This window comes from Chiloscyllium plagiosum, unplaced genomic scaffold (assembly GCF_037043375.1).
Source record: "Chiloscyllium plagiosum isolate Xiang-an unplaced genomic scaffold, Cpla_swu_hap1 HiC_scaffold_15, whole genome shotgun sequence".
Lineage (NCBI taxonomy): Eukaryota > Metazoa > Chordata > Chondrichthyes > Orectolobiformes > Hemiscylliidae > Chiloscyllium > Chiloscyllium plagiosum.
Window position 1 is genome coordinate 42,332,491 of NW_028270153.1, and position 24,097 is coordinate 42,356,587.

At 39.8% G+C, this 24,097-nt stretch overlaps 1 non-coding gene across 1 annotated transcript; it reads left to right on the forward strand.

Moving 5' to 3' along the window:
• Positions 1-943: 943 nt before the first annotated feature.
• On the forward strand, positions 944-1,048 carry LOC122560353 (U6 spliceosomal RNA). Its single transcript, XR_006314722.1, has one exon. It is a non-coding gene; the product is annotated as a U6 spliceosomal RNA (small nuclear RNA).
• The last annotated feature ends 23,049 nt before the right edge of the window (positions 1,049-24,097 follow it).

Below are 24,097 nucleotides of genomic sequence, written 5' to 3' on the forward strand. Positions count from 1 at the left end.
GCATTATTGCCAGCATGTTGTCAGGGCCCATTGCCTTTGCAATATCCAGTGCCGCTAACCATTTCTTGTTATCCCATGGAATGAGTCAAATCAGCCGAAGCTGGCATCTGTGATGCTTAGGATCACTGGAGGAGTCCAAGATGGATTATCCACCTGCTCCAGATACATGTAATGACATCTCTGAATGGGTTGATTAAAAAATATTGAAGGGCTGTTGTGGCACCGTGATAGTGTCCCGACATTTGGGTTGCAGTGACACTTGCTCTGGAGGTTTGATAGAGAATATCTGAACAGATTGCTTAGGAAATATCTAAAATATTTTATGGACTACTCAGCCTGAACATATTGTACTAAACTCAGACAGAGATGGAGATGGTTCTGCTTTTCAATCTATTCATAGGACATCTCAAATTAAAAAATCAACCTTGAATTACTAACCAATAAAATAACTTGATCTAGAATTAATGTTGGTACCAAAAATAAGGAATCAGTAATAAATCAAGTGGCCATGTATTCATGTCTACAAAATGTAATACATGTGCAGTCGAATATTTGTTAAAATCTCAAAAGTCTGAAAGAAAATCTGACAAACTGAACCAAATCAGAATAAAATCATTTTATGAGTTCCCATGAGAAGTATACATTCATTATTCCATAGTTTTTAAGAAGTTTTCTCTTCTAGAAAATGGAAATTGCACTGCTCATATCAGCATAGGAATATCTATAACAAGATTTGATTAGATATCTTGCATCCTAAATACTTGTAATTTTCAGAGGCCACCAGCAATGAGGTTGGAGGTAGAAAAGTTTGTGAAGTGGCACAGGAAGACATTCAGTTGTTCTTAACTGCCCTTCTACTTTGTCAGTAATAGGAAAGGTGGCAGATTGGCAGCCTGTCTGGTGCCCAATTGAGTCTCTTAAGTGGTCAATTAAAGGACAACTTGTTCACCTTGGCAGCACATTTCCTAAAATTGGAACAATATACAGAAGATCAGTAGAGCCCCTGTGCAAGGATAACATGCAAATTCGTGATAAGAGTGTTGTCAAAGAGTCATAGTGTCTAACAGCATAGAAACAGACATTCAGACCAACTTATCCATGCCAACTCATCCATAGTCCCACTTTGGCCCATATCCCTCTAAACCTTTCCTATTCATGAACATGTCCAAATGTCTTTTAAATGTTGTAATTGTACCTACAACTACCACTTCCTCTGGTAGTTCATTCCACATACGAATTGCCCTCTATGTGAAAAGGTTGCCCTCAGGTCACTTTTAAATCTTTCTCCCCTCACCTTAAAAATATGTCCTCCAGTTTTGAACCCATTCACCCCAGGGAAAAGACCATAAGGCCTTGGCTATTCACCTTATCTATGCCCCTCATGATTTTATAAACCTCTAAAAGATCACCTGTTAATCACCTTCCTCCCGTGAAAAAAGTCTCAGCCTACCCCTATAGTTCAAGCCTCCAGTCCCAGCAACATCCTAATAAGTCTCTTCTGCACCCTCTCCAATTTGATTTTGGGCCTGGCATCCCTTGGTCTCCGAATGTGCAGAAGAACTGTTGGACTCACTGGGAACTTACTTTATAAATACATTCTGGTGGATGTGTATTTATTCAATTTCTGTTTGGTAATTTAACAGACAATAGTAAACTGTGTATCAGAGCAAGCCCATGTCAAAGTTGCAACCTCGCTTCTGGAATCCTAAAAAGCAGCCAGCAAATGCTGCTTCAGGCTGCGGCTCTCATTGTGCCACAGGCTAAAAGACTGCAGCAGGAGGCACTCAATTAATTTGACTGAACGTTGACCACCAAACAAATCCCTGATTCCTGGGTCAGTCACACTCTTGCAAGTAATATTATGCTTGCCCAGATACATAACGACAATCGAAAACAGCATTTAAAACTGACAGCTTCTTTTTTAACCAAACAAATGCTTTATGTATTGGAGGTGCATCTTACATTAATATATGTGCAATATATTTCAATAATACTTTACGGTGACTCTGCTGATGATACAAATTACAAAAATTCCGTAGAAGCAAATGCCCAGAAACACTGACTGGATGAGCAAAAACACCATTGATTTTGATCGATGTTGCTGCGGAAGACAAATGCTGGACATGGGGCCAGGACAACTTCAAGCTATGCTGTAAACAGCAACAACAACATCTTGGTGTCAGCTATGTGTGATGATGCTGCTACTTTAACAAGGTTAGGTTGTGCTTGGGTTTTTTTTCAGAGGGGTCGTGAACACAGAGACTTTGAATGGTCTAGGTATGAAAGGGTTTAGGGTCAATTTGATTATAGCTAACAGATAATGCCTCAGGCAAAAGGCTTTTAAGTTTAAAAAAAACTTACACGATGAAAAGGGAATGGCTAGTTCTCCCAGCTCGGGTTTCATTTGAGTTTAGCAGGCAGTCAGTTGTGAAGCTACTGGACCCAAAGAAGCAGGTCCAGGCTGATCCTCCCTCTCTCTGACATCTCTCCTCTAAGAACCTGTGTTGGATTTTTCTTTTTTTTTTGTCCGGGGTGTTTACGGGGATTGTTGCAAGTATTTGGAACAACATCTTTAAATTGGGATAATTTGTTGGGTTTTTGGATGGGTTAAGTTATTCTGTATTCTGTTCTAACTTGTTTGTGTTTCATTCGGTAATCTTGCAAATAAATTCGGTTTTATTTTAAAGAAAGTGGTTAGGCCAGCTACATCACTCCTGGAATATCCACTATACATCTGCTTCAAACAACTAGCAAAGTTAGAGTCTGGGCTAACTTTGAAATCTTTTGAGGGGGTCTGGCCTGATCTGTACCAAATTGGGGGCTCTTTGTGGGATTTGTTCTGTAGTTCCAAACTGGGGATTAGAGTTGTTGGACTCGAAGGCTGCAAGTGGTAGGTGTTAGTATCCTTTGTTCTGGGTGTTGAATTTGATCGTGCTTGGGATAGCAAAAGCTTTTTCAGTCACTAAGAGTTTTCTGGGGGTGGAAGAAGTGACCTTCGGGGTTTTACAAAAGGTGATTAAGGCCAAGCTGCTGGAGTTAGCAGACAAGCTGGAGTTGGAGCTACCTCCTTCCATGAGGAAAGGAGAGATAATTACAACCATAGCTCAGCATTTAAGTTTGCTAGAAACACCATCAGAATTTATAGAGATGGCTAAAATTCAATTGAAAATGAAGCACCTTGAGTTTGAGGCAAAAGAACTAGGAAAGGGCAACAGAAATGAAAACGTTTGAATTACAATTTAAAGCAGAGAAAAGAAAAATAGAATGAATCGCTTTGGAAGAACAAAAAGAAAAAGAGAGGGAGAAAGAGAGAGAGAGGAAAGGAAGAAAGAAAGGGAGGTTGAACTTCAGAAACTGGCACTCAGACAGGTAGGTCAGCTTAAAAGGATGGCGATGAAGGCTGAAGGTAAGCTCAGTGATGAAAAGAGTGCGGATGAGCAAACCCATGGGATCCAAAAGCTTGGAGAGAAACTGTTTCAATATATTCAAGCATTCCCTAAATTTGATGAGAAGGATGTGGAAGCCTTTTTCATCACATTTGAAAAGGTGGCTAAAAAAATGCAGTGGACATTGAGCATGTGGGTTTTGTTGATCCAAACAAAATGTGTAGATAGAGCTAGTGAGGTATTTGCATCACTATCAGAGGAGGTATCTGAGGCGTGTGAGGAGGTGAAGAAAACCATCTTAAGTGCATATGAGCTTGTGCCAGAAGCCTACTGCCAATGTTTCAGGGATCTAAGGAGGGACCCTGGTCAAACTTACATTGAGTTTAAAAAGGTCAAACAAAGAAATCTTGATAGGTGGATAAGGGCATTAAAAATAGAGCAAACCTATGGCACTCTTAGAGAGACGATTATTTTGGAGGAATTCAAAAATTCACTTCTTGAAATAATAAGAACACGTGTAGAAGAGCAGAGGATTAAAACAACAAGATTAGTGGCTAAAATGACGGATGATTATGAGTTGGTCAATAAATCAAAGTTTGGCTTCCAAAATCAATTTCAATCACTGAGGGATAGAAATTGGAGAAAAGAGAAATCTTCATGTGGAAAGGGAAAGGTAGATCTTGGTGAAGATCATGAGGATAATTTACCACAAGGTAAAAAGGAAACCCTTGAAGGGGACAGAGGAGTTAAAAAGTTCCAGTGTTTTCACTGCAATAAAGTAGGCTATATGAAATCACAGTGTTGGTGGGTTAGGAAAAGCACTGGGAAGCCAGATGTAGGAAAACAGGATAAGCCACATCCACTAATATCATTTATTGTATCCGTTGCTCCTGATGCGGTCTCCTCTACATTGGGGAGACTGGGCGCCTCCTAGCAGAGCGCTTTCGGGAACATCTCCGGGACGCCCACACCAATCAACCACACCGCCCCGTGGCCCAACATTTCAACTCCCCTCCCACTCTGCTGAGGACATGGAGGTCCTGGGCCTCCTTCACCGCCACTCCCTCACCACCAGACGCCTGGAGGAAGAACACCTCATCTTCCGCCTCGGAACACTTCAACCCCAGGGCATCAATGTGGACTTCAACAGTTTCCTCATTTCCCCTTCCCCCACCTCACCCTAGTTCCAAACTTCCAGCTCAGCACTGTCCCCATGACTTGTCCAGACTTATCCTGCCTGCCTATCTCCTTTTCCACCTATCCACTCCACCCTCTCCTCCCTGACCTATCACCTTCATCCCCTCCCCTACTCACCCATTGTACTCTATGCTACTTTCTCCCCACCCTCCTCTAGCTTATCTCTCCACACTTCAGGCTCACTGCCTTAATTCCTGATGAAGGGCTTTTGCCCGAAACGTCGATTTCGCTTCTCCTTGGATGCTGCCTGAACTGCTGTGCTCTTCCAGCACCACTAATCCAGTGAATTTTGTTGGAATGGTAAGGGAAAGCACAGTGGAGGCTAGAAAGCTGCACCAGAATGTACAACCTGATCGGAGCTTGATTAAAGAAGAAGTGTCAGATCTTCTTAAACCATATACCCGTGAAGGTAAATTTTACTCACATTGGCCAGGAGCATCAGGTAAAGAGGTTATAATATATAGAGATACAGCGTCCTATCAATCTTTGATGTTGAAAGATGAGGAGGTATGTACCCCTGAAGGACTATTGCCAGAAAAGGTGCTGGTAACAGGAATTCACTCTGAGACCAGAAGCACTCAATTATTTAGAATGAGGTTAGAATGTCCGATGTAGAGTGGGGAAGTTGAGATAGTAGTATTGGACAAACTCTCAGCTTCAGGAATACAATTTGTACTTGCTAATGATATAGCTGATTCACAGGTAGGTGTGTGGTCTACTATGGTTGAAAAGCCAGTGAAGACACAGGCAACTGAACTATTGCAGGACACATATCCTGGAATTGTTCCCTATTGTTTGGTAACGAGGTCACAAAGTCACCAGTTGAAACAGGAGAAATCAAAAAGTATAAAAAAGAAAGTTGAAGTGGAATTAGCAGAGATCCTGTTTGATTAGATATTTGGCACAAACCAGGCACAGATAGGTGACAAAGCAGACATCTTTAGCTCAGATAAATTAACTGAGTTACAGATGAAAGGTGAAAATGTAAAGCAACTGTATCAAAAGCATACACAGAAGAAGCATCTGAAAGTATCCCTGAATGGTACTGTCTTTAAAATGATATCTTAATGAGGAAATGGAGACCATCACATTTCAGGCAGATGAGAAATGGGCAGAAATTCATCAAGTCATATTGCCAGTGCATTATAGAAAGAAGCTGTCGCGAGTGGTGCATGAACTACCACTAGGGGGTCATTTAGGAGTGAGAAAAACTCGAGCTAAAATGCAAGAACATTTTTATTGGCCTGGACTGTACAAGGACGTAGTTGAATTTTGCCAGACATGTCATACATGTAAGGTAATTGGAAAACCACAGGCATTAATAAAACCCGCACTTATAATATCTATTCCTACATTTGTGGACTTTTTACAAGAGTCTTAATTGATTGCATAGGTCCCCTACCTAAAACAAAAAGTGGGAATCAGTATTTGTTAACAATTATGGATCTGTCCACTAGATTTCCAGAGGCCTTTCTATTATGCAATATCACGGCAAAAAGGACTGTAGAGGAATTACTCAAATTTTTCACGAGACTACACACAGAGATACAACCAGATCAAGGATCATACTTCATGTCCAAGCTATTCAAGGAGTTTATGGATAACTTGGGAATAAAGCAATTCTGGATGGTACTGCATACCATCCAGAATCGCAGGGAGCACTAGAAACAAACATTAAAGACCATGTTGAGGGCTTCTAGTCAAGTCTATCCACATGATTGGGACAAGGGAAATCCTGTGTACTTTTTGCAATCAGAAATGCACCAAATGAATCGACCAAATTCAGTCCATTTGAATTAGTTTTTGGGCACGTGGTGACAGGGTTGCTAAAATTGATTAAGGAGAAATTGATAAGTCATAGTTCAGAGACCATATATTTGGACTATGTGTCAATTTTTTGGCAATGATTAAATAGAGTGGGGGAGATGGCTGGACAGTATTTAAAAGTATCACAGCATATAATGAAACAGGAAACAGACAAGAAATCAAAAACTCACAGTTGTGCTATTGGGGATAAGGTGTTAGTGCTATTTCCAGTGATAGGTGAACCTTTAAAAACAAGGTTTCATCGATATTATCAAGTTGAAACAAAATTGAATGAGGTGAACTATTTGATTTGGACTCCAGACAGAAAGAAATCTCACAGAGTGTGTCCTGTGAATATGCTCAAAAGGTATTTTGACAGGGAAGGATAGCCAAAGGAGATTGTGTGTTATTGGTTACAACACAGCATGAATAACCAAGTTCAGAGGTTTCTGAATTGGTCATCCCTCAAATTAAATTGGAGAATAAGATATTTGTCAAAAATTGGGATAAATTGTTGAGTTGAAAGTGAGGGCTGCAGATGCTGGAGATCAGAGCTGAAAATGTGTTGTTGGAAAAGCGCAGCAGGTCAGGCAGCATCCAAGGAACAGGAGAATCGACGTTTCGGGCATAAGCCCTTCTTCAGGAAAGAAGAAGCCCTTTTCCAGCAACACATTTTCAGCATAAATTATTGAGTTACCTTCCTGAAGAAAATTGAAATGACCTGAAAGAGTTATTACTATCGCATAGGGAGATTTGTGCAAATAAGCTGGGAATTTCTAACTTAATTATGTGTGAGATAGGAGATTCTGTTCTGATTAAGCAACATCCTTATAGGCATGCACCTCTAAAGTTGGCACAGGTTCAAAAGAAAATTGAACGCAGGCTCCAAAATGACATAATCAAAGTGAGTTACCATGATTGCAGCTCCCCCACAGTAATGGTGCCAAAACCAGATGGTACCCAACGGTTATGTGTGGACTATTGCAAAGTCAATGCTGTTCCATGTCTGATTCTGTATTTCGAAGACTGTGTTGAAAATGCGGGACAAGACACTTATATTTCTAAGTTGGACCTGCTTAGTTCCACTGTACCCGCGTGTTCCACTGAGAGTCTGGGCCATGTGTTTTATAATGTGCTTTTGGGGTGGCATGGTGGCTCAGTGGTTAGCATTGCTGCCTCACAGGGGACTGTTTGTGTGGAGTTTGCACATTCTTCCCATGTGGGTTTCTTCTGGGTGCCCTGGTTTCCTCCCACAATCCAAAGATGTGCAAGTCAGGTGAATTGGCCATGCTAAATTGCCCATAGTGTTAGGTGCATTAGTCAGGGGTTAATGTAGAGTCTGGGTGGGTTATTCTTTGGAGAATCAGTATGGACTTGTTGGGCCAAGTAGCCTGTATCCATACTGTAGGGGATCTAATCTAAAAATAATCAGGTAGGTATCTATCTCTTGGAGGATTTTTTAAATTTATGACTGGTAATGATTCGGTGCATTGAATCCAGTTATCATGGTATTTCTAAGCATGCAGTGTAAACAATATTACAAGTGCACCTAACCACCTCAAGTCGGGACAGGCTAAGCATTTTAATTAGAATTTGGTGCCTAAATCGAATACAAAAGAACATTTTTGTTATTGCAGAGCATTGTCTCATTATTATCTGGGGGGAGGGTCAGTCTAGCTCAGTTAGCTGGATGGCTGGTTCATAATGCCAACAGCATGGGTTCATTTTCTAGACCAGTTGAACTTACTACAAAGGATTTTTCTTCTCAATCTTACCCACTACCCCCTCACCACCAACTGCACCCGCCACCCCCACCATCTGAGGTGTGGTTAAGCTACCACTAATCATCTCTCTCTAATGAGAGAGCAGGCCTACTGTTTGACAAGACAATGGAAACTCTGCCTGTATTATCCTGAAGCTGGCTATTGTGTTGGCTCAATCTCAGTTCAACATCTAACTATTGTGAGAAGATGTGGTGCAAGCTGTTCTCTCAGCATTTGAGCTTTTTTGGAATTCTCTATCAAGTTGTGGAGGCTGAGTCATTGCATATAGTCAAGGCTGAGACAAACAAATACTGAAGTATGTGGGAGTCAAGGGGTTGAGGCAGAAAAATGGAGATGAAGCCAAGATCAAGTCAGTCACGATGTTATTGAATGGTGGAACAGTCTTGAATTGTATGGCCTACTCATATTTCTTACATTGTTATGCTCTTGTATTGTCGAACAGTTCCCAGGACCAGGGACATGTTGAAAATGTAAACCCAAATGCAGGACAATGGCTTTCAACACAGTTTGCCAGCTCAGTTGGTTAGAGTGTGATGCTGATGATATGTCAATTATGGGTCTGATTCACCCATGGGTCCTTTGTTTCCTTAGGATAAGGATTGTTTCTTAACTGTGTTTCTTCTTGTGAACATTTTTAAAAGTTTGTAAAGAAGCTGGTGAGGTCTCATCAACCTGAATCCTTATCCTTGTTTCAGATGTTTCGAGATTGGCAATGTATTTCTGGCATTTTCTGACTTTACTTCAGCTTTACAGCATCTGCAGTATATTTCATTGTTAATTTGCTGTAGGTTATGAGCATTAAACCAAAGGCAACATATGTTAGAATGTGGAATGCACTGCTTGAAAATGCAGAGGAGATGGCTACAATCATGGCTTTTGAAAGGGAACTGAATAATTATCTAGGTTGCAAGGAAAGGGACAGATGTGGAACTCCGTAAGTTACCCTGAAAGAGAACTGATATACAAAACATCATTAGCTACAGTCCCCAACAAGCTACTCACCAACCTTACTTGGAGATACATTTGTGCTGTTCCTTCACTATCACTAAGTCAAAACTGCAGAACACACTCACTAACAGCATTGTGGGCAATAGCCCCTCCATTGTTTTGCACATGTATCTCCATGGTTTTGTGGCAAAAACATCCAAAACCCCCGAAATGCAATGTTTGGCACATGAATTGGTGCGTACCTCAGAGCTGCTGCTCAGCTTTCAGGGAACACTAATAGTGGGATTCCCCACAGCAAGTGGCCTTTAGTGGCTCAAAAAGGCAACTCACTATCATTATCCCAAGGGCAAATGGGGTGGGTAATAAATTCTGGCTCAGGCAGAGATGTCATTGTCCCAGGAATAAATAAGAGAAATGGCTCTTTCAATGCATGATCAGTTCACACTTTATTGTTTGATATCATTCCAAGTTTAATAAATCTATAGATGGCTATAATTCCATGCATAACAAGAGAAGGTTGATATTAAGATAAGGTCATAAGACATTGGAGCGAAACAAGGCCATTTGGCCCATTGAGTCTGTTCTGCCATTCAATGAGATCGTTGCTGATCTGATAACCCTCAACTCCACTTTTCTGCCTTATCCTCATAATCATTGACTCCCTGAATGATTAGAAATGTGTTTATCTAAGCGCTGAACTCTCCATTCTACGACAGAGAAAAAAACCTGCTCAGTCTACCTTAGGGTGACTCCAAACTCAGAGATAATGCTCTCTGGTCCTAAACTTATCCACAAATGGAAACAACATCTCAGCATCTACCCTGTCAAGTCCCAAAGCATCCTATATGATTCAATAAGATCACCTCATTCTTCTCAACTCCAGTGAGTAAAAGCCCAATCAATTTGACCTCTCCTCATAGGAAATCACTTCCATACCCAGGATCAGCCCTGTTGACCTTCTCTGAACTGCTTCTAATGCTAGTTTACCTTTCCTTAGTGAAGGAGATCAAAACTGCTCACAATATTCTAGATGTGGACTGACTAATGACTTTTATAGTTTTAGAAATACCTTCTTTCTTTTGTTTTCCATTCTCTTTGAAATAAAGATCAATATTCCATTTGCTTTCTCTATTATTCACTGAATATGAATGCTAGCTTTTTGTGATTCATGTACTAGGACACCATAATCCTTTTGTCTTCTAGCTTTCTGCAGTCTTCCCCTATTTAAAAAACATTCACATCTTCTATTCATCCTGCCAAAATACATAACCTGATACTTTCCTACATTATATTCCATCATCTCGGTTTTTTTTCCCACTAACGTAATCTATTTATATCCCTCCATACAATCTTTGTGCCATCTTCCTACCTGCCTAATTGCCTTACCACTATTTTGTGTCAAATGTAAACTTGGCTATAATGCATTCACTTCTGTAATCCAAGCAATAAATATCATAAATACGTGTTACCCAGCAGTGATACCTCTGGCACTCCAATAGTTTCAGGTTACCATCCTGAAATTGCCCCTCCTTTATCCCAACTTTCTATCTTCTATTAGTTAGCCATTGCTCTATCCATGCTAATAAACTAACCCAATACTATGAGGGTCTCCTTAAATAACCTCATTTGTGCTGCCTTATTGAATACCTTTTGGAAATGCAAGTCTGTTACACTTGCTGGTTCCCCTTTATCTACCATTCTTGCTAACTTGTCCAAGAACAGTAATAGATTTTCAGGCATAATTTTCCTGTAATGAAGTCATGCTAACTCCGTTTCTAGATTATATGTTTCTAGATACGTTGCTATTACATCCCTTATAGTTGACTGTAAATTTTCCCAGTGAAAGATGTTAAGCTAACTGGTTTGTTTTTGTCTCCCTTACTTTTTGAAAGCAGGTGTTAAATCGAGAGTTTTTAATCACTGGAACTTTATCAGAAACTGTGGACCGTTAGAAGGTTACTACCACAGCATTGACAGTCCCTGCATCTACTTCCTTTAAAATGCTCGGATACAAGCTATCAGATCCAGGAACTTATCAGTCTTTAGCCCCATCAGCTTCCCTCATATGTTTCTCACAGTAATATTTATTGTGTTTATTTCCTCCTCCACTTTAGCCCTTAGTATTTTTGAAATTCTATTTGTGTCCCCTACCTTCCCATTTCCTGGCTGTCTATTAATTGTCCCCAGTGTCATTTTCTAAGGAACCTAAGTTCATTGTTGCCTTTCTCCTCTCTCTATACATTGAAAGAAGATCTTACTGTTGGTTTTTATATGTCTTGTTAGTTTGCTCTCATCATTTATTTTCCCACTTGATTTGACACAATTCTTAATTTGATGAAAGTGAGGACTGCAGATGCTGGAGATTACAGTCAAGAGTGTGGGGCTGTAAAAACACAACAGGTCAGGCAACATCTAAGGAGCAGGAGAATCGACGTTTCGGGCAAAAACCCTTCATCAGGAATTTGCCTAGTTAATCATGGTTGGTTTATATCATTTCTAAAATTTTAATTACTATATTACAGAAAAAAATCGTATGTGTGTAATACAGGGGAACCTCGAGATGGATGGGCACTATTTCGTTCGGAAAGTCGATTATTCTGTTAATCGATTAAATGCCTTTCCTCTGGGGCTCAGAGTTTTTAAAGCCTGCTCCCTGTTCAGGAGACTGCAGCAGGACACAACGCACAAGACCCCACTCCCAACACTGCCCACCCAACCCCCCCGCCCGTCCTTAAACCCAGTCCAACACCATCCCCTTGCTCACCTCTGCTTCCCCCCAGCACAAAGCGTGCAAACCCCCGTCCCAGCACCACCACCGCCCACCCCTGCCCCGCCCCCCCAAACCGGTCCAACCCCGCCCCCCCGCCCCACAACCCCATCCAAACCTGCCTCCCCACTCCCTAACTCTGACCCTCCAACTAAGCCCCCAACCCTGTCCAACCCCGCCCCCAACCCAGTCCAACACCGCTTCCCACCCCCCCACCTCTACAGGGCAGCCGGACTGTACACCAACAACAAGACTGCTGTTGCAGCTACCTTTGTGGGGTAAGTCTCCAAATAGCGTGCGTGCGCACACACACACACAAACATAACTTTTTACTGCAACTTTTTGACAGGTTCCACCTTTGCCCTGTACAGGACAGTGTTGGAGAGATTATCTGGGGGCGGGGGTTAGGGTACACCCCTGTGTAGAACTCCATGGAAAGTGTGGGGAGAGAGAGAGGGCGGGAGGTCAGTGATTTGGAGACGGTGCCTTTTTAATCACTGTAAACAAAAGATGTGATCACTGTTGGAAACACATCTTTGATGTAATGTTTCTATCGTGACCTCGAGATCTCCTTCCGATAATCTGATTTTTGGATAATTGGTATTCGGATAATCCAGGTTCCTCTGTATTAATAGCTTCAAAGATGTATGGTGAACGCTCTCCTTCCATGAACATATGGCAATGAAGTGCACAAAGCCAATAATACTTAAACTGACACCATACAAACTGAAATGTCAAAGTGATAACATTAGTTAAAGACAGGAGGACCAAAGAAAGGTTGGGGGAATCTTCCACTGGAAGAAGAACAAACAGAATAACCTGAGGGCTGGAGTAGCCAACAGTTTCCAGAATTCTACCTCCCTCAAAACAGCAGTGTTCACTCAATGGATCCACACACATTCTTTACACAAAAGCTTCACACAGCCTCCATCAGTGGAATTTGTTGGATTTCCATATGTCACTTTGGTTATCCAGTTCACCACAGTGTGAATGTATATGGCCTACAAAATAATTAGATTTAGAAGCTGCAAGATGTCACCCATAAGATGATGTCAACATGCCGCATTAGTAATGATAAAGGAGACACGCATGATTTCATCCCAACTTAAATGTTTTCAAAATATAATCCCATCAATTCAAATTAATATGACATTTGAACATCATAACAGGCTAAATGGAAACAATTCTGTACCAGATAAATGTTCAGTTAATTTTAATCATTTAATTAAGAGACTGGGAGCATTCCTGCAAAGACTGAATGAAGAGTAAATCCAATACATTTAAAATACAAGGCCCAATTCTGCAACAAATGCTGAAACACTGATGCTGCTGCTGACCTCAGAGAAAGCAGCTCACTAATGTATCAATTGCAGTAGTCTTCCTCTTTCCTGATGTTAGTGGGAAGCGAGTGTCAAATCAAGAGAGTCTCCAACAATCCAAAAAGAGTTATATAATAAGTAATGTAAGCCGCCATTGCCAGCAAATCAGATATTAAATACATTACTTATCCTTCACTCCAAGCTAAATTTTACCAAGCAAAATAAATTGTTGGGACACATATACAACATTAAGTTAGAAAGTCAAACAACATTAATTTCATTCTTTGAAAATTATAAGACATGTTTGGAATTGTTTTCGATCACAATAGAGAGTGTTAATGTTGCATAAATGTAAAATGAGTTTTTTCTGAGTCAGTTGTTCACCAGTAACAGTTTACCAGAACATAGTACACTGATAAATACCCAGTTACACCTCATTCAATACCATGCAGCATTTTCATAGGCTTTTACAGTGAGAATAATAGAGCAAAAGATTAGTTTTCATCAGTTCAATGATTTCTATTTGGTTTTAGACTGGGCGGACTTCAGCAGCTCATTCAATGAAGATGCATATAATTATAAACAGCAACTTCTAGATTTTTGCATGTGGTCTCCAGAAGTGGCTGTCACTTTCAGAGAAATACTGATGGTGAACACTTACAGCTTTGTTGACAATCTTACCATGAAATATAGGCTCCCTTATACAGACAGCAAATTGGAATATCTACTGTTGTGTTCATTTTTTATAAATGCAGTTATTTGTCTGTGGGTGTTGTTTCATGATTTCCTAGTAAAGGAAAAAATATAAAAATGGGAGAAATTTGCATAGAAATATCAAGAAAGCATGTCTTTTGACAAACTAAAACAGAATATAGGTGCAAGACAAATAAAAGATTGGGAGGAAATATACAAAGTTAAGTTGAAGGTACTTTGAGGTGATGACAAAACCTGAGATTATTTCGGCTGCCGAATTGCATGTTTAGTAATTTAATGCATAGGAAAACACACACATCAAAGTAAGAACTGATACTTTCAAAACCAGTCTATTGGAAAAACATTGGTTAACCAAAGACACAAGCTAAGTAAGTCATTTATTTGTCTTATGAAGCTGCTCAATCAGGGAGTGAAACACTAAAGATTTACAACAATTGCTTGTTTTGAACTTTAAGGAATAAAATTTACAGTGATCAAAACATGCTTCTTTGCTAAGGTGTTTATCACTGTTGCAGAGAAAAAGCAATTTACTTTCCTCGAGCAGACTCCAGTATGCAGATATATATGCAAATAGCCCAACATTATCAACATGTAGTACCATTGAAAAGGGCAAGATATTCTGTTCTCATTAAAACATGCAAGTGCGTACAAGATTTTCATATTGGAGGGGCAAAGCCATGCTTGATATATTAATGAGCAAATGCACCATAGCCTACATATTTTCTTGTCAAACAGCTTTCAATATCTATTTTTTCCCTCATGCTGTATTTTGCTTCTCATTTAAATCCTTTTAAAACATTTCAGTTTTAATGATAGCTAATCTCAGTGACATTATGTGCAAACCAAGTACAGCTGCCAAAAAGACTTGTCAGATACTTAACCATGTTGATTATCAATCAACGTCACTTTGGTTATTTTTTCTTATCATATTCTACATATTGAACTGAAATATAACTAAAATACTTTCATATTATGAACCAGTCCAAATCCTTTCAAGATATACTATAAGCATAGCCTAGACCCCAAGTTTTTTCTTTCTTTAAAGGCAAGAGTAAGACCTCACCCTTTCATGCTGCTTCTGTCGTTCCAACTTGGAAAAAAAAGGTCAAGGCTTCATAAGCTGTTTACTTTATTGGCTTCCAGATACAGTTCAATTGGTTGAACTACCAGGCTTGAAGCAAAACATACTTTATTCTTACACTATAGTTTAAATGTAAACAAAAGAAAGAAGAATTGGCATAACTTATCTCTACTGGAAAAATTAACAGAATAATAGGTTATTTAACTACTAAACAGCAACTGTTTTAATACAGTAATATCCTAAAAACACACTCTTGGCAAGGGCCAATTCAGTAAAATATATTGTCTCATGTGCAATTCCAGCAGCAGGAAGAGAACCCCAGCTTTTAACTGTAACAGAGTGAGGAATAATAGCTTCCACATGCAGCTTCAAGACCTCAGCAACTACTGAAAGTTAAACTAAAATCCTGGTTCTGTGCGAACTTGACCTCACCCTTGCATGCTGCTTCTGTTGTTCCAACTTGGAAAAAAAAAGTCAAGGCTTCATAAGCCGTTTACTTTATTGGCTTTGAACAGACAAAGTCGGTACCTCTGTCTCAATCTCTCTTCATAAAAACAAAGACAAAATATACCTCTTGAAGACATAGTATTGTCAAATTCATAAAGAAAACTATGACTAGAACAACATGTTAGCTATCCATTCATTTATATAGAAAAAATGTTATGAATTTTGGGACAGAATTGAAAAGATGGCAGTGTAAAGTTCTCTTTCACTGGAAATAACTGTAAGTTTGTTTATCATCAACGAGACAGGAGAGCAGTCATTTTATGTTATTATTGTAAAGAGGCAATGGGTTGTGTTTATTGAAAATAGTCAGTATATTTAGGAGGCTGGCAACATTGTAATAACTGAGGCTGAATCCAATTCATCATTTATTGCCAACTGGGTACAGTAGCCTAATGCCTAATGTACCAGATTACAAATACATAATCTTTAGTTCTAAATCCCAGCAAAGGATGCCATGAAACTGAAATCAACTGACCTATTAATTTTGACCAGCACCAAAAAGTGGCTAGTGAGCTACTGGATTTCCATAAAGCCCCAAAAGATACACTAATATCTCTTGGGTGGATCATTCTGCTACTGTTCCCATAGCAGACCAATAACATTGCAGACCCAATACAGCTGAATAATAATAAGGTGCGATTCAGTGAAATTCTAAAAGACTTAAAGATGTAATCTTCATCCCCAATGATCTCCAATTTACCCATGCCTGCTCTATTGGAGGTGAGACAAAAGAAAGGCAGTCAGTGCTCTCAGGATGCAGGCCAACTCTTAATTATCACTAGCAGGAAGCTCCCATCGAGCCAGAGAGGATCAGCCTACCATCCAAATGATGGTAGCTTCAGGACTGAACTTTAGGTGAACCAAGGCATTTTCCTACAACAGGAGATCAGGTATATTCAATGCACAAACACATTAAAAGTAAAGACTTCACCTTGATTTGTATCAATCACATGCTGATACATTATTTTTCAACTGACCACTAGTAAGAGAATTTGGGGTATCCAAACTGGACAAACTAAAACAAAAAGTAACATGAATGAAAATCAACTCAGATGCTGCTCCATGGAAAACTGAAGTTCTTTAGGTGCCAAAACACAAAGATCGCAAGACCAAAGTGTGCTGGATTACAGAGGTTTACATTATATGTAGAGAGTGTATTCCAATGACTGCTGGATCATTCAAACAGTATCTCTTTTTGGGATGTACGCAATAGGCTGAGTGTTGACCATACTCAACTAACCTGTGGCTATAAAACTCAGGATAGTGTCCAATGTTAGATTAGATTCTGCAATTGGGCTACACCACTTAAACAATCCCCAAATTACAAAAAAAAAATTACACAAAAATCAAGTTTAAGATGATCAGTCAGGCTTGCAAAGTGGCTCACTCAAGCCTGTTGGAAGCTGCCTATATTCAAACACTGGGCTATATGCTCTTCAACATTGCTCATTTTTAACTAAATTAAAAACATGAGGGACAAATATTCCTTGATGCATTTTTCATGGCAATCAGAGGCAGTTTGCATTTTAAAAAATTAAACAATTGCTTGGGGGAGTTACTGCTCACTAAGACATTTTGCATGGTACTGCCCCGACCAATCCGAAAAGAGTGCTAACCAACTAATGCCCTTTTTTCATGCAGTATCAATTGCTGTTCAGGGTGAAACTTGACATTCTTGTACCTCTCCTGATGGGAGTTCAAGAAATAGACTTGGTGTTGTTGTTGAGAAAGAATACTGAAAGAAACAGCTAGCATATGGAAAATATTAGCTCTATTTGAGATACATCTTACTGTGCCGTTATTTTGCCACAAAGCTGCAAACAGAGTGGGAAAAGGTGACATTGCATCACTTCTTGTTATGCATTATATTGTGTCTTATTAAAATGTCACAAAGTCAAACTCCTTATACTAGAAATGTAAGATGAAAACCATAAAGTATCTCTTTTACATACTCAAAGCATTTGCAATCTCTCAACAATCTCAAGTTTTGTACTACCAAGTGACTATTGGATACAATTTCTGTTCATTATAATTTATTCCCATGCTACAATCTTGCCAAATGTTAGTGTTCCTTTTAAGAGTGTTAAACTTGAAACCATCCATTGCATGAGAAGGTACTAGAAGCATTCCATTGCAGTTGATTGGAGTTACTTGCTATATCTGATGGCAATGTAAATACTCAGAAACCTATATGAAGGAACAAAGTTAGAAGCAAGGCTGAAGTTCTGAGCTGCAGAATTCTATAGCATTGTTTTCATGGAAGTGAGCTTTAAATTAAGTGCCACCACTATTAATTTGAAATAAAAAGGCAAAGGCTGATTAATGTTGCATCTTTGGTTTACACAATGCTTCAAATTTTAAAATTACTGTATTGGTGATAAAAAAAAGGGTCAAAAATTTCAACTTTAGGACCTCCATAGTACTAAGGCCTTCATAAAACATTGATATATTTTTAATCCCAGACTTTTTTGTTTCTGTTGTGCATTCAAACTAGCAGCCTCAAATTGGGCAGGCAATATCCCTAATTTAAATATTTGGAAGTTTCTGTTTCATTTACTGCAAGGGCAACATTTTTGTTTTGAAGTTAGAAATACAACATAATGTCTCAGAAACAATGTTGGATGTATAATTGTGATGTGGAGGTGCTGGTGTTTGACTGGGGTGGACAAAGTTAAAAATCACAAAATACTAGGTTATAGCCCAACAGGATTATTTGGAAGCACTAGCTTTCGGAGTACAGCTCCTTCATCAGCTGGTTGTGAAGCAGTATCATAAGACACTAAATTTATAGCAAAAGGTTACAGAGTCGTGTAGCTGAAATGATATGTTGAACAAGCCTAGATTGTTGTTAAGTCTTTCAACTTTTAGAAGGGGTTGCAGGTCTCGGTTCATTAATATGTAAATACAATAACTTCTTTTAAGTCACATTCTCGAGATAACTTAAGGTTTTATTATAAAAAAAGGTGACATCTCAGCTCAGACAATGTATTAAAAGTGTGAGGTTAGAGTCTGTCTGTATTCCAATCTTGAGTCAGACCGGTTCTGTTTCCAAAGTAGGAATTTATAAGGTATTTTGTGGATTGACTGTAAGACAAAAAATCAAGGAGCCAAGGTGGAAGCTTAGAACTAGAACAAACCGAGTTGTTATCTCTAGTTTGTTACCTGTATCATGTGCCAGCACGTAGGGAGTAGGAATAGGGAGAGAGAGCAGTTGAACACGTGGTTACAGGGATGGTGCAGGAGGGACAGATTCAGATACCTGGATAATTTGGGTTCATTCTGGGATAGGTGGGACCTCTACAAATGGGATAATCTACACTTGAACCGGAGGGGTAGCGATATCCTGGGGTGAGGGATATTTGCTAATGCTATGTGGAGAATTTAAACTAATTCAGCAGGGCGATGGGAACCTGAATTGTAGCTCCAGTATACAGGAGGTTGAGAGTAGTGAGGTCATGAATAAGGTTTCAAGGTCAAAGGAGTGTACTGGTAGGCAGGAAAGTGGTTTGAATTGTGTCTACTTCAACGCCAGGAGCATCTGGAATAAAGTGGTTGAACTTGCAGCATGGGTGGATTTCTGGGACTTCGATGTTGTGGCCATTTCGGAGTCACGGATAGAGCAGGGACAGGAATGGTTGCTCCAGATTCTGGGGTTTAGATGTTTTAGTAAGAACAGGGAAGGCAGTAAAAGAGGGGGAGGTATGGGTTTATGAGTCAAGGACAGTATTACACTTGCAGAAAGGATATTGATGAGAACTCATCTATTGCGGTGGTATGGGCTGAGGTTAGAAACAGGGAAGGAGAGGTCACCCTGTGGGAGTTTTCTATAGACCTCTGAAAAGTTTCTTGGGGTAGAGGACAGGATTGCATAGATGATTCTGGGTAGGAGTGAAAGTAACAGTTTAGGTGTTATGGGGTCTTTAACTTTCCTAATATTGACTGGAAACATGATAGCTTGAGTACTTTAGATGGGTCAGTTTTTGTCAAATATGTGCAAGAGGATTTCCTGACACAGTATGTAGATAAGCCAACAAGAGGTGAGGCCACATTGGATTTGGTGCTGGGTAATGAACCAGTCATGTGTTAGGTTTGAAGGTGGTGAGCACTTTGATGATAATAATCACAATTCAGTTAAGGTTAGTTTAGTGATGGAAAGGGATAGGCATATACTGCTGAGCAAGAGTTATAGTTGGGGGAAAGGCAATTATGATGCAATTAGGCAAAATGTAAGATGGAAAAGGGATGGGCACAATTGAAATGTGGAGCTTGTTCAAGGAACAGCTAATGTGTGTCCTTGATAAGTATGTACCTGTCAGGCAAGGACAAAGTGGTCGAGCAAGGGAACCATGGTTTACTAAAGAAGTTGAATCTCTTGTCAAGAGGAAGAAGGACGCTTATGTAAAAATGAGACGTGAAGGCTCAGGTAGGGCATTTGAGTAGTATAAGTTACCAGGAAGGACCTAAAGAAGAGGTAAGAGAGGACATGAGAAGTCTTTGGCAGGTAGGATCAAGGAAAACCCTAAAGCTTTCTATAAGCTATGTCAGGTGTAAAAGCATGACTAGGGCAAGATTAGGATCTATCAAGGACAGTAGTGGGAAGTTGTGCATGGTATCCGAAGAGATAGGAGAAGCTCTAAATTAATATTTTTTATCAGTATTCTCACAGGAAAAAGACAATGTTGTCGGGGAGAATACTGAGATATTAAACTAGATGGGATTGAGGTTCGTAAGTGGGGGGAGGGTGTTAGTAATTCTGGAAAGTGTGAAAATGGATAAGTCCCCTGGGCCAGATGGGACTTATCCTAGGATTCTCTGGGAAGCTAGGAAGGAGATTGCAGAGCCTTTGGCTTTGATCTTTATATTATCATTGTCTACAGGAATAGAATCAGAAGACTGGAGGACAGCAAATGTTGTCCCCTTGTTCAAGAAGGGGGGGGGGGTAGAGACAACTCTAGTAATTATAGACCAGTGAGCCTTACTTCGGTTGTGGGGAAAGTGTTGGAAAGGATTATAAGAGATAGGATTTATAATCATCTAGAAAGGAACAATTTGATTAGGGATAGTCAACATGATTTTCTGAAAAGTCGATCGTGCCTCACAAACCTTATTGAATTGTTTAAGAAGGTGACCAAACAGGTGGATGAGGGTAAAGCAGTTGATGTAGTGTATATGGATTTCAGTCAAGCATTTGATAAGGTTCCCCACGGTAGGCTATTGCAGCAAATATGGTGGCATGGGATTGAGGGTGATTTAGCAGTTTGGATCAGAAATTGGCTAGCTGCAAGAAGACAGAGGGTGGTGGTACATGGGAAATGTTCGTCCTGGAGTTCAGTTACTCGTGGTGTACTGCAAGGATCTGTTTTGTGGACACTGCTATTTGTCATTTTCATAAATGACATATGGATGAGGGCATAGAGGGATGGGTTAGTAAATTTGTGGATGACACTAAAGTCGATGGAGTTGTGAACAGTGAGGAAGGTTTTGCAGGTTACCAGAGGGACAGAGCTGGGCTGAGAGGTGGCAAATGGATTTTATTGTGAAAAAGTGTGAGGTGATTCACTTTGGAAGGAGTAACAGGAATACAGATTACTGGGCTAATGGTAACAATCTTGGCAGTGTGGATGAGCAGAGAGATCTTGGTGTCCATGTGCATAGATCCCTGAAAGTTGCCACCCAGGTTGATAGGGTTGTTAAGAAGGCATACAGTGTGTTAGCTTTTATTGGTAGAGGGATTGAGTTTCTGAGCCATGAGGTTATGTTGCAGCTGTACAAAACTCTGGTGCGGCCGCACATGGAGTATTGTGTATGGTTCTGGTTGCCACATTGTAGGAAGAATGTGGAAACATTGGAAAGGGTACAGAAGAGATTTATCAGGATGTTGTGCGGTGTGGAGGGAAGGTCTTATGAGGAAAGGCTGAGGGACTTGAGGCTATTTTCATTTGAGAGAAGAAGGTTAAGAGGTGACTTAATAGAGACATACAAGATGATCAGAGGATTAGATAGGGTGGACAGTGAAACCTTTTTTTCCTCAGATGGTGATGGCTAGCATAAGGGGCATATTTATACTGAGGGTTGATAAATATAGGATGGATGTTAGAGGTAGTTTCTTTACTCTGAGAGTAGTAAGGGCGTGGAATGCCCTGCCTGCAACATTAGTAGACTCGCCAACTTTAAGGGCATTTAAATGGTCATTGAATTAATGTATGGATGGTAATGGAATAGTATACGTTAGATGGGTTTCAGATCAGTTTCACAGGTCAGCGCAACATCGAGGACCAAAGGGCCTGCACTGTGCTGTATTGTTATATGTTCTATGTTCTACGACTGCCTGCATTGACTGCCTCCAGATTGTGCACTTTTTGAGCAAACTTGAATGTATCTGCAAATATAATCCTGCAAATATAAATTCACCCCATAGACTTATATGTGTGCGTGTGTGCACATGAGAAAGAGCGTGAGTGTGTACATGCGAGTATGAGTGCATAGGATACAGACCCTAACTTCACACCTCTAATACACTGTCTGAGCTGAGATGTCACCTTTTATTTATAAAGCCTTAGGTTATCTCAAAAATGTGACTTAAAGAAGTTCTGGGATTTGCATATTAATGAACTGAGACCTGTAACCGATTCTAAAAGATTAAAGACTTAACAGCAATCTAGGTTTGTTCAATATATCATTTCAGCTGCATGACACTGTAACCTTTTGCTATAAATGTGTTGTCTTATGATCCTCTTCCATAGCTACCTGATGAAGGAGCTGCACTCTGAAAGCTAGTGCTTCCAAATAAACCTGTTGGACCATAACCTTGTATTGAATGTATAATTGACAGCTACATTCTCTTTTTCTTATGTGTTTCTCATATCTTCCTTTCTTATTGTTACGTTTCTCTTTTTTTATAACCTAGAAATTGTTGCTCACATAGTAACTTACATTAGCAGCCAACACACATAATCTGTACTGAAAACAAGAGTAGTCCTGGATATCACAGCGGGTCAGGCAGCATCCATGGAGAGAAAACATTTCCAGTCTAGATGATTCTTCATCAGCCATGAAATGAAGTGTGAAGGAGGCAGCATTTATTCAATAATGAGAGGGTGGGGATTAGAGTGCTGGGGGAAAGAGGCAGATTAAGTGATCAGAATGTGAGAATGGGAGGAACAATGGTGTGTCTGCCAAACAGAAAAGAACAGATAGTCCCTTTGGAGTGGAGGAAACAGAAGTCATGGTGACAGAGAATGCAACAAATAAATCCCAACTACTGCATAAACACTACCTCCTCCGCACTTCACTTCAGCTCTGACCCGAAATATCCGCTAGCTGTATCTCCATGGATGCTGTCTGAATCTCTATGATTATCAGCATGTTTTTTTCAGTAGAGATTCCAGCAGTGCTGCCTCAATAGACTCAGGTTTAGCAGATTGGTACCCTCAAAATTATGCTATAAGTTTCATTTTAAGAGCCTCAAGCCTGGGGATAGATCTGTCCATGGCTATGTGATTATATTTCTCAATTTTTCAAGTCTCTACTCTGTTCAGGAAATACCAACTTTCTTCATAGAGTTTCAACAAACACTTGACTGACAAATTATTTATGTAGATCAACACCCTGGTCTCCATTCCCACCCAATGATAACTTCTCCCTGTTTGCCTTCTTTCTGAATATATAGGAGTATGTACATGACATCCTGGTATCCATCCAAAACCTCAACTTCAATATAAAAAATCTATATGTTCCTAATTCATAATTAAGGAGGAACACCTGATTATACAGAACTATGTTCACTTGACTGCCAGGATGCTTTCACCTGTGCTAAATTTATTGGAAAGTAGGGGTTAACTGGAATGATGGCTTCTCAGAACTCAAGACACCCTTAATTCTGCTTAAAGACATCTTTGTGGCAGCCACACACAAAGATAAAGAGAAGATAGAACAAGACCAATAATCATTTGAATCATTGCTGTGTAAATACTTGAGATGTTAATGTAGCATTGTTTAGCTGCATGGTTGGACTAGGCAGCCCTCAAGGCTATCTGGAATATTTTCATCTGCTGTCTACACCATAATTTTGCTACAGAGACCTAATCACTGAGGTGGAAGAGATGGAGAAGATACTTAACTATAAGGCTTGCAAGCAGAAGTCTAAGTATCCAACTGTGTTCAGAAGATGTGCTACTGCTGTTTCTGGAATTACTACATGCTGCACTGTAGACTACACTTCAGGCAACTGTTCATCCATAACTACACACATCTGACTCGTGGACTCATTCATACTACATTCCTTTCTCTGACTTCCCTGTGGTGAAATTATGAACAGTGCTGAAGTTTTGGAAACACTTGGGCACAGTTAGGACTGGCAGTATTTATAGGCAGAGCAGAAGGCCAGCAGCCAAGGGACAAAATATATAGTGCTTTGTGCAAAAGTGTTTTATATGTCAAATTGTAGTTGGGCAGGTTGTGAAGTGAGTGCATAGGTGATTAAAAGGTTAGTTAAGTGTTGCAGAGCTTATTGTTAATAGCATGTGATTGGGTCAGTCACTCTATCAGAAATTTTCCTGGATTGTTACAGATTGAAAAGAAAGTGGTTT